Source organism: Manis pentadactyla, chromosome 17 (assembly GCF_030020395.1).
Source record: "Manis pentadactyla isolate mManPen7 chromosome 17, mManPen7.hap1, whole genome shotgun sequence".
NCBI classification, from domain to species: Eukaryota; Metazoa; Chordata; class Mammalia; order Pholidota; family Manidae; genus Manis; species Manis pentadactyla.
Genome location: NC_080035.1, coordinates 19556726 through 19569292, shown reverse-complemented (window position 1 = coordinate 19569292; position 12567 = coordinate 19556726). Strand labels below are relative to the sequence as shown.

The window sequence follows — 12567 nt, the reverse complement described above, 5'->3', positions numbered from 1 at the left end:
ATTGTCTTTCCTTCTTTACATGTCTGTATGTCCAAATTTTCCCATCTTATCATTACTGGATCATATGGTACAAGGATGCTTACTTTTGTAAGAAACCACCAAACTGTCTGCCAAAGTAGCTGTACCATTCTGAATGCCAGTCAGTGAAGAACGAGAGGTCTTGTTGCTCCACATCCTTGTCAGCATTTGCTATTGTAAGTGTATTGCTCCTTTTCCTTATTTACTTAGAGAATTCTTAGGTCAGGAGTTGGGGATAGTATAAATTTGCCCTGGTTTGGCCTACAAGGCAACAGAAGAGAGTAGAAAATAGGTAGGTGTTGATGTCATATGGAATTTAGTTTGAATTCTATTTCTATCACTTAATTATTATGTGAATTTTGTTATTTTTAATCTTCAGTTAACTTGTTCTCAAATTAATAAGAAGTTATGTTATTGAGAAGTTACATATATGGTGCAAACAATACTCTAGGCAAAGAGTAAAAGAGTATTGTATTTATCCTTTGCTTTTTCACCCCTCTATTTCTGGTCATGTGGTCATTCCCTGCTATCTTTAGGGTCCAATGCTTCAGCCACATCTGACTGATCATTTACCTATAATAGTGTCAGTTACTAATTGCCAGAGATTCTCCATCTATCTGTAACACTCTATTGTTTTCAGTTTTTAAATATTTTAACCTTATAGAAAATATATTATAAGAATATACTAAAAAAGACCTGATTCCATAGCTTTATCAAATCCTGATACTATTATTATTATTATTATTTAACTTTTTATTTTGGGGGGAGCACTGCACCATTCCTGAAGGTCCTGCAGTACCAGGTCGACGTGAAGAGTGGACAGAGCAAGCTCCTATTTCATCTCCCTGCTCCTAAAATCCATTTAATATATTGTCTTCAGATAGAGGATGTATCAGATAGTAAACTGATAAGAACAGATACTATACTGGATCTTAGCCGAAAGGCCAAAAAGTGATGTATGTTACTATTATTTAATTTTAATTTATTATTTAATCTATAAACTATTGTTTTAACTCCATGAGTCCTTTCTCCAATTAATTTTCCTTCTATTCTACCAAAAATCAAGCAGTATGTTGTATATAGTTTCTAGAATTCTCAAACATATTTTGATGCTACTATAATACATGTCTATATCCAAAAAGTAGCATTTATCACAGTTCAAATTTAATAAAGATATCACGTTTTAAGTATAAGTTTACACCTTGTTTTTTAGACCTGCCATTATGCTTTTACGCTTATTCCTATTGATACAATAATTTTGATTCATTTATTTTGATTACTATACTCACTTTTGTGAATATGCCACTTAGCAGTACCCACCATTCTAACAAAATCTTATTTCTCCATTAATTCTGGTTTCCCATATATCTTCTATATATCATCATCCTAGGAATTTACTTCATTTCTCACCTATGCTGGAGCCCTTGTCTGCATTTCCATGTCTTGCCCATTCCTGACTTCTTTATACTCATTTCAGCAAGCAGCACACAACATACATATAGTATCATGTATATTATATAATAATTTGTATTTCTACTTATTCTTTATATAAGATTTCTTTAGAATTCTAGATTGGGAATACTCTTCTCCCAGAATTGTTCCATTTTTTCTAGCTTCCTTTGTATCACGAAGTCATTTAATTAATAAATTTGAATACACATTCCCCCCCTTATCTATGGTTTTCCTTCCCATAGTTTCAGTTTCCTATGGTCAAGTGTGGCCTGGAAGAAGATGATCTTCCTCTGACATATCATCAGAAGGCCATAGTGGCCTAGCGCTATGTCACAGCACCTACATCATTCACTTTGGTTCATCTCATTGCCAAGGCATTTCATCATCTCATATCATCACAAGAAGGAAGAGTGCACATGAGGTATTTTGAGAGAGGCAGTGTTCACATGACTTCAATTGCAGCACATTGCTATAATTGTTCTGTTTAATTATTATTGTTAATTTCTTACTGTGCATAATTTATCCATTAAACTTTATCATAGATATATATGTATAAGAAAAAACATAATTACATACAGGGTTCAGGGCTATCTGTGGTGCAGGCATTCACTGGGAGTCTTGGAACATATCTCCCATGTATAATGGAAACTACCATACTTGATTAAATAAAACATTTTATAAGACTATTTGAATTACAAAAATGACTCAATAAACATTAATATATAACATCAACTTGTCTTCTATATAAAAATAACCAATTAGGTCATATAATGAAAAACCCATTTATATAAACAGAAAAAATATAAATGTAAAACAAGAATATTCTAAAGAAAAATGCCTATGTGAATAAAATTTACAATTATGGTTAAGGAATTTGTTTTTAAAAATGAAGAGATTACATATTATTGTATTAACACCTTTCCAAATAGCTGTTTTTCACCCATTTACCATCCCTGTTGAGTATTAATTTGGGTTGTGTTTGTCACTCATCAATCTGTTACTAATAATTTGTGAGTGGTGTGGTTTACCATTGTTTACTCCTTTCTTAGTTTTTCTATAACTTTTGAATTTTCAGTCTTGTGTATTATATTCACATTAAAAAATATTTTCAACTGAACAATGAAGGCAACATATTCACCCACAGTGGTAACATCTAAGTCATCCAGGACAAAATTTTTATTATTTTCTTTAAAATACAACAAAGGATGATTTTGGAATTTCCTTTCTATGTTAGTATAGTGTTTGATTTATTTTGTCCTGTTATTTTTAAGAATACTTTCTTATATAAATATGTCAATTTTCTTTTGTTAATTTACTAATATACATCTTTCTTCCATTATAAATATAAACATTTATTTATTTTTTTTGCTTGTAATTTTTTCTACTCCATGTGTCACATTATTTGATCTATTGTTGAACATCTCTAGCTATGCACGCAACTCCTTACCTCCATGATATTCTTATAACATGGAAGGCAGACTATATCTTCCTTTTGAAAACAGACTAACTTGAAAGAGGTGTGTATATTATTCTTTAAAAGAATACTAGTGTTTTAAATTCCTGAAATGAATTTTCCACTTAAACTTCTCTTTCATTAATTATTTTTAAAATTACAGAATTATTTAGGAATACAAATACAAAGATATTTATATTGCCTGTGTTTTCACTTTTCAGCTTTTCACAACTGAGGGTAATGACATTCTTATGATGACTGATTTTCGATAAAAGTAGAAAGATCATTTTCTAATCCTACAATACATTGAATAAGTAACACAGTGGGGTATTCTGATGCTAACTACTTACAGAAAAATTTTTTTCCAAATTAAAAATAAATCCATGCCCATTGAGTCTTTTGAAACAATAGAAAATAATATATAATAAAATAATTATCCATTATGATCTGTCCACTTGAACCAGTCTGTTAACATAGTTACGTATTTTTCCTGTCTATCCTTTATCTATACTTCTTCGTATTTTTACTTTTTTTAAAACATTAAACTAATTTTGTATATAAGGTTTTACCTACTAATTTTTTTTCCTTCAGTAGACATCATATTGTGAGTAATTATCTCCTTTCCATTTCCTTCATCTTCCATAAAGGGAATATTGATTAGTTCCATATTCCATGCTTTTGATATTGCTAAACAGCCAAAACTGCTAGGACATTTGAAAAGAGGCAAAGGTAAACTTTACTTGAGAGGGAAGGTGGGGAGAGAAAGAATAAGAGACAGAGAGAGGAGGAGGAGGATGGAGAGAAGAAATTAGGCTGACGATTGGAGTCTTTTGAGGAGTATAATGAGGTCCAGAAAAACAATGGCTTAGTATCTTCAAAACAGAACAAAAAGTAATTCTAACCCACCAATTATACTTCAAAGACGAAAAAGCATTGCTAGTAACACTGACCAACCTCACGGGTGCAGGTACTTGTAATAATAATGAATTGAATTGTAGCTTCCACAATTTGTTATAAAAAGATTTTCTCAATTATTTCAAAGTGGTGTATGGAAAGTTTTGTTAGCAGATGTGTGACAAGCTACATAAAAACACCTTTTGTCATGCATTAGACTTTTCTTTGACCTCTCCATCCTTTTCTTGACCCAGTCTGAAAAATTAAGCACACAAAAAAGAGTATCATACATCCTCGAGGTTCTTCACAAGTGTTTTACGTCTGCAACCCACAGAGGCATGCCTTGCGATTCTTCCTCATACACATAGTGAGCTCCATGTTCTTTGTGTTAATAATAAAAAATTATTTCTATACCAATATTTTTTAGAGACATGCTTTAAATATAATAATTAACCCTTGCTGGGCAATTATGAACATGTTCTGAAAAGCATATACTTTAATGATCTATTTATCTTTAAATGCAATCCTTGGACTCTTTCTGAACCTTTCTATTATTTGGGGAAACATGTTTTTGTTTTCTATTTTATCAATATTAAAATCAGTTCAGTTTATTTTTTACAAAATGACTTTTTCTTATTAATCACTTAAAAATAGTGTTTTTTGAATTATTGTCCTCACTTTAAAAGTAAATTTAAGGATTTTATTAAAATATTTCACTATTAAAATAATTTAATTCAAAATTTAAGCATGATATCTTAGGACAAAGTGAAAGGAAAATCAGGGGGATGTTTTTAATAATGGGTTTCAGTCCTGAATTATGCAAATTTAAGGTAATAAATTTGTTTTTTTAATAAATAAATGAGTTTAGGTAACTATACTCATATAACCTATGATTTGTTTTTTTAATAAATAAATGAGTTTAGGTAACTATACTCATATAACCTATGATTAATATATAATCAATATTATTTGGTATCTGTTTTTCAAAAAATTCTATAAGAAAAAATCAAATATTTACAATTCTTGGGGTATATTATATTAGCATAAATTTAAATTAAAATATAATTATAATATAAACCTTAAAAGTAAGTCAAACTATGATTTTACAATAATGAATTTACTATGTGCTAGCATTATGTTAGGCAAGATGCAAGTATATCTGGGTGATGAATAACATGATATATAGGTAATTAAAGGAAATGACTAAAATAATTGAATGTATAGAAGAATCCTTTGAAGGTTTTTCTTTAAAAAAATGGTTTCTGCCTCTAGCTATAACTTATCTATTTCATCTAAGATAGGTAACCATATTTCTAATTTTAAATGGATCAAATCAAATTCTACATACACCTTCAATTTCTGTATCACGTAACATTGATCTATAGTGTAAAGGTTTTTAAATTGTTTCCTCTAATTTATAAATTCCACTGAATGAAAACCTTAAGATGTTATTTTATAGTTATCACTATATTTCTAGTCCAAATTACTCTATAATTCTCCATATATTTTTACTAATAAAATGTTGTAGCTATACATTTATATGAATTTATCTATGTGTATTTATGTACTTGAGAAAACTAACCAGTTGGTTGGTTGGTTTTATTTTTTTTCGTTTTCCCTACACAAGAAAATTGTTCATCACATAACACTGTGGTAATGATGATTAGTTCTCCATTGACAACTGATTAAATAAGACAAATTCAAACAGAAGGGAGATTTCAGAAAAACCCTGTGTTTGACAGTTTGTCTGACTCTTATCTGTACCCTCACAAGGACCAAGTAGATGTTGGGTGTCTAGAAAGTACACAAGTACCAAGATGCTTAAAAATGCTTAAAAATCAAATAAGTTGATGTTGAGCTTATGTTTAGAGAGAGTATATATTGGAATAAGGGAAAATAGAATGCAGTCTCTTTCCATGTGCACTTATTCATTATTCACAGATATTCATTGAACTCCTGTCATGTGTCAGTGTGGACAGAGGGGTGAATAAGACAGAAAACAAATTAATATCCATTCCATACATTAAGTGGTAAATGTTGATACGTAGAAAAGTAAGTCAGGGCAAAGGAAGAAATGTCGATAAAGCTTTTTAGCTCATGTTTTCATGAACATATGTGTGTGTGTGCATACATGCACACTTCTATGATAGATGATATATTCTTTGATATGACTGTGGTGTTTCTATTATAAAAATAGCTGTTCCATCTTTATGCTATTCTCTTAATACCATCCGGTTCCAGTCTGGAGAGAGGTCAAACATTCATTTGAGGAATAGCCAATGGTTCTAAATTTTTAACCTACTAAGAATCATTCAAATTCCAAAAACTTGAAATCTCACCCAAAGGTGTAGTTTAAGGGCAATAGTTAGATTGATATACTTTTGGATTTCTTCTGAATCTATCACCAAGGCATAATACACTTTAATACACTTTACAAAGGCCTGTAATGGTTCCAAATGCTGGTGTTATGTGTGGCTCTGGGTCATATTTTCTATTACAGGAGATAGGAGAGTATAAAATTAAATTGCATAGTGCATCAATAAAAGAACACTATGGGCCTTATCTTATTGTACAGAAGTTTCCAATTCGAAATGTGCTTTTGTGTTGTGAAAATGCTTAAAGGTTCATAGAAGTTTCTGCCTCTACTGTCTGAATTATTTCTAAGCTGTTTTAGGCTGAGCTTTTGTTCTGGTTGAAGATCTATGAACCAAAGTGGTGCTCTGCCAGAGGAGAAGCAGAAGAGGTGGGGCAGAGAACACATGGCTGGATGACACACTTAAGGCAACTTTGGAAAGCATTCCAGGAAGAGATTCAGTGAAAGAGTACATCAACTTTGACTGTAATATTGTTTTTTCAGGAAGAAAATAATAAAATAATTTATTCTAAAATCTCCTAGTTTGCCTCCTCAGAAACCATCTTTTAAAGAAAATTTCTATAAGTACTGTCGAAATAGCATATTCTACGGGGCTATTTACTTCACATTGGGAGGAAAACCAAAAGGAATGAAACACATCTGTTTTATTATTTTCTTACCTCTTCTCAGTACTGGCTTAGGAATTATTTATTCAAACCCTATTTTTCTGTTGTTGCCTCTCTATGATCTATTTGGATAATATTACTTCTAATTGATAGCATATTGTTTTTGTTGGGTCATGCAAAGGTCTTCATTAGTAAGAGAGATGTTTTTTAGATATACTAATAAAAATAACCTAGGAATTGTCTTATTTTACTTAATCAAAATAAAATGATTTGTAAACGAGTCCAAAAATAATTACTCAAACATAGGGATATTAGAAGGAAATGAAAATAAGCTTATAGGAAACAACAGATATATCCGGCTTTGTCTTTACCTGTTTTAGTGTTACAGCCTCAAAGCAAGAACATATTGGACATATTTAGTGAGCAAATTAATCCCTGGGCATAAAGTAAGAATCTGCACGATTTATTTACTCTTACAATGCCTGCAGCATCAGTAATAAGAAATTAAATAAAAAATTAAACATGCAAACAAATTTACTAATGTGTTCCAATACATACACAGCTTATGTTATAGTGCCCTAGAGTTTGAAATAGTGAACAAATTTTTCTAAATCTTAACTTTTATACTGCATAGATAAAATTTATTAGAGTACTAAGATTTATATAAGTAATTTATTTAGACTAGTGTTTACCCAAATATCCCACACTGTGTTACCATCCTGGAAACATTCTGCAAATGACTGCTGCCACTGCCTGCTTACTTATTAGAATCTATGCAGTTGACACTAAATCAGCTGTTTCTTCCTGTCAGAGTACGTAAGCTCTGGGTTCTTTCCTGCCTTGATTATGGGTACCATTTTACTTACAGAAAAAGATAAAAAGAAGGGGAAAGGATTAAATTTAAACACAGCACAAAGATTGGCATAGGAAAGCTGATTAATAAAAGATGAATTAGTCATCATTATGGTATTACAAAGGTAATTGCTACAGACTGAATTGTGCCAAGTTCACATGTTGAAGCCCTACCCTGCCAGGTGAATGGATTTGGAGACAGTGCCTTTAAGGGGGTGATTAAGGTAAAATGAGGTCGTAACTGTGTGGCTCTGATCCTATAGGACTGGTGTCCTCATAAGGAAAGGCATCAGCGTGCTCCCTGTATGTCTCTGCACACACAAAGGCCCTGTGAGTGCACAAAAAGATGGCAGCCAGCTGCACGACAGGAAGAGAGGTCTCACTGGAACTTGACCGTACTGGTACCTTGATCTCAGAATTCTGGCCTCCAGAACTGTGACAAAATAAATACCTGCTGTTTAAGTCACCCAGTCACTGCAGCCTGAGGCAACGGAGTGGTAATGCCATGACCAAATGAGCTCTACGACAAGTGCTCACAGTTTTTCTTCAATGTTGATAGATCTGTATTATCTGGTACTTTTTGAGCTATCAAAGGTGACAAGCTGAAGGAATAAATTCATTAGTTTAAAAATTACAGTTCTTGCTAGCTCTTGGCCATGAATCTAGAAAAGAGATGCTATCAGGTTCCAAATAGGATTTGAGCCAGCTGCTAGGCTCCTGAACTAATCACCAACTTTAAATATACTTAAACAACCATGTAAGAGAATGTACTGAAAGTGATGGTTGAAGTTTTAATGAGTCCCTAAATAAGAACCTTCTTTACTTGGAATAAACTGAGATACAGATACAAGAGTCAGACAGATGTAAACCAAACGGTTGGCTTTATCAATAATAAAAAATAGATCAAAGGAGTAAAGGATGTGACATATACACAGTCAACAGGACTTTGGAACACCTCCTAGAATTGGATCAACTTTTTTACCCAGTTACTGGAAGAACACCAAACTCCTTTACCCTAAACATTGCCAGCAACATGAGCTCACCACTAGGCAGAGAGAGCAGGCCAGAACACATCTGTCCCCAATGCAGGCTAACTCTCAAGAGGAGCATTTTTCCCAACTCAGTAGTCAATTAACTCATTCTCCTTTCTAGGTCTCTATGGGAAGGGGTTGGTACAATAAGTATTGTTCAGCTGAAATCCCTCCCCAGGGAAACCTGAGGAGCTGTGATGGTTGTTTTCCCTTAAGGACAATGTCATATGGTGGAGAGTGTACAATGAAAACTAGAGAGACTTGAGTCCAACTGGTTCACTCTACAAGTCTTCAGCTCAGTTGAAATTACACCTGCTCTTGGAGACTTCCAGATGCTGCTGCTTTTTCTTTCTCCCTAGTTCTAGTTAAGGGATGCTTAGCTCTCAACTCTCAATAAAATCGTTAGCAGGGTATAGTACTTTCTTGGTAAAGGTTGAAATGTGACCTCCATCATTTATCAGATAATAAAATCCAGACAGTGATATAGGGCAGCTACATTTATTAAGGATAAATTAACTTGTTGTCAAATTAGTATTATATGTAGATGGTAGGTTTAAAAAAAAATGATGAGGAGTAACAAGTACCCATGATTTGGATGTGTATATGAAACCAGACAATTCAATGACACTTGAAATAGATGTGTATATGAAATCAGAGATTAAATTGTAAATATCCTATAAAGAGATAAAAAAGAGATGAAATGTCCCTAGAACCTGGGTATTGATAAAATTATTTGCATTTTTCTAAATCTGACAGTATATCTAAGGATAAAATTCATATTTATTTCAAACAGGTCATAGTTCAGAGTTGCATAGCTTCAAATCTTCAAAGCCAAATTTTTATCATTTTTATACTTGATTATAATTTTTGAATTATTCAGGCCCGTTGTTCTGCTTCTTTCTTGTGGCTATATGTTGCTAATAATTATCACATCTGTTTGATGGTTAAAAAGAAAAAAAAGAGGTGGAGCCAAGATGGCGGCATGAGTAGAGCAGCAGAAATCTCTTCCCAAAACCACACATGTTTATGAAAATATAACAAAGACAACTCTTATTAGAATAGAGACCAGAGGACACAGGAAAACATCCAGACCACATCCACACCTGCGAGAACCCAGCGCCTCATGAAGGGGGTAAGATACAAGCCCCGGCCCGGCGGGACCCGAGTGCCCCTCCCCCCAGTTCCTGGTGGGAGAAGAGCAGGCAGAGCGGGAGGGAGACGGAGCCCAGGACTGCCGAACACCCAGCCCCAGCCATCTGGGCCAGAGTGCAGACACAGTGCATGCGTGGGGTCCTGGATACTAGGGAAACAGGGCAGCAAGAGTGCTTTTCAGAAGTCTTAAAGGGACAGGGACCCCAAACCAGAGAGGAATGTCCCGGGACACTTAGTACAGCAGCAGGGAATCTGGGGGTCACTGGGCACTCTAACGCCCTGGGAAGCAGGGAGCAGGGAGGCCCCTCACAGACATAAATAGCCTCTTGGCTGTTCCACCTCCAACGCAGCTCCACCATTTTGGAGAAGCAGCCCGAGGCAGGCCACGCCCACAGAAACAGCAGAGATAAACTCCACAGCAGCCGGGCAGGAATCAGAAGCCCTTTCTGCGTGCAGCTGCTGAGCACAAGCCACTAGAGGTCGCTGTTCTCCCAGGAGAGGAGGGCCACAAACCAACAAGAAGGGAATTTCTTCCAGCCATCACTCGTTCAAGCTCTGCAAACCATCTCTATCACCATGAAAAGGCAAAATTACAGGCAGACAAAGATCACAGAGACAAAACCAGAGAAGGAGACAGACCTAACCAGTCTTCCTGAAAAATAATTCAAAATAAAAATCATAAACATGCTGACAGAGATGCAGAGAAATACGCAAGAGAAATGGGATGAAGTCCGGAGGGAGATTATTGACGCCTGAAAAGAGATTACAGAAATGAAACAAACTCTGGAAGGATTTATGAGCAGAATGGATAAGATGCAAGAGGCCATTGATGGAATTGAAACCAGAGAACAGGAACACATAGAAGCTGACATAGAGAGAGACAAAATGATCTCCAGGAATGAAACAATATTAAGAGAACTGTGTGACCAATCCAAAAGGAACAATATCTGTATTATAGGGGTACCAGAAGAAGAAGAGAGAGAAAAAGGGATAGAAAGTGTCTTTGAAGAAATAATTGCTGAAAACTTCCCCAAACTGGGGGAGGAAATAATCGATCAGATGACGGAAGTACTCAGAACTCCCAACAGAAAGGACCCAAGGAGGACAACACCAAGACACATAATAATTAAAATGGCAAAGATCAAGGACAAGGAAAGAGTTTTAAAGGCAGCTAGAGAGAAGAAAAAGGTCACCTACAAAGGAAAACCCATCAGGCTAACATCAGACTTCTCGACAGAAACCTTACAGGCCAGAAGAGAATGGCATGATATATTTAATACAATGAAACAGAAGGACCTTGAACCAAGGATACTCTATCCAGCATGATTATGATTTAAATATGATGGAGAGATAAACAATTCCCAGACAAGCAGAAGTTGAGGGAATTTGCCTCCCACAAACCACCTCTACAGGGTATTTTAGAGGGACTGTTCTAGACGGGAGCACTCCTAAAACTAAACAGAGGTCACCGGAGAAAATAAAATCACAGCAAAGAAAGCAGACCAACCAAATACTAACTAAAGGAAAAAAAAATAAAATCAACTACCCACTAAAAGCAGTTAAAGGAAACACGGAAGAGCACAGAATAAAACAACCAACATATAAAGAATGGAGGAGGAGGAATAAGAAGGGAGAGAAGAAAAGAATCTCCAGACAGTGTATATAACAGCTCAATAAGTGAGCTAAGTTAGGCAGTAATATACTAAAGAGGCTAACCTTGAACCTTTGCTAACCACGAATCTAAAGCCTGCGATGGCAACAAGTACATATATTTCAATAGTCACCTAAATGTAAAAAGACTGAATGTACCAATCAAAAGACACAGAGTAATAGAATGGATAAAAAAGCAAGACCCATCTACATGCTACTTACAAGAGAATCATCTCAAACCCAAAGACATGTACAGACTAAAAGTCAAGGGATGGAAAAACATATTTCAGGCAAACAACAGCGAGAAGAAAGCAGGGGTTGTCGTACTAATATCAGACAAAATAGACTTCAAAACAAAGAAAGTAACAAGAGATAAAGAAGGACACTACATAATGATAAAGGGCTCAGTCCAACAAGAGGATATAACCATTCTAAATACATATGCACCCAACACAGGAGCACCAGCATATGTGAAACAAATACTAACAGAACTAAAGGGGGAAATAGACTGCAATGCATTCATTTTAGGAGAATTCAACACGCCACTCACCACAAAGGATAGATCCAATGGGCAGAAAATAAATAAGGACATGGAGGCACTGAAAAACACAGTAGAACAGATGGATCTAATAGACATATATAGAACTCTACATCCAAAAGCAACAGGATATACATTCTTCTGAAGTGCACATGAAACATTCTCCAGAATAGAACATATACTAGCCCACAAAAAGAGACTCAGTGAATTGCAAAATATTGAAATTCTACCAACTAACTTTTCAGACAACAAAGGTATAAAACTAGAAATAAATTCGATAAAGAAAACAAAAAGGCTCACAAACACATGGAGGCTTAACAACATGCTCCTAAATAACCAATGGATCAACGAACAAATTCAAATAGAGATCAGGGAATATATGGAAACAAATGACAACAACAACACAAAGCCCTAACTTTTGTGGGACGCAGTGAAAGCAGTCTTAAGAGGAATGTATATAGCGATCCAGGCACACTTGAAGTAGGAAGAACAATCCCAAATGAATAGTCTAACATCACAATTATTGAAACTGGAAAAAGAAGAACAAA

At 34.6% G+C, this 12567-nt stretch overlaps 1 non-coding gene across 1 annotated transcript; it reads right to left on the bottom strand.

Annotated features, from left to right (window-relative positions):
- Positions 1-783: 783 nt before the first annotated feature.
- LOC118916762 (U2 spliceosomal RNA) lies at positions 784-974 on the bottom strand. The gene has a single exon (XR_005026529.2). It is a non-coding gene; the product is annotated as a U2 spliceosomal RNA (small nuclear RNA).
- Between the last annotated feature and the right edge of the window lie 11593 nt (positions 975-12567).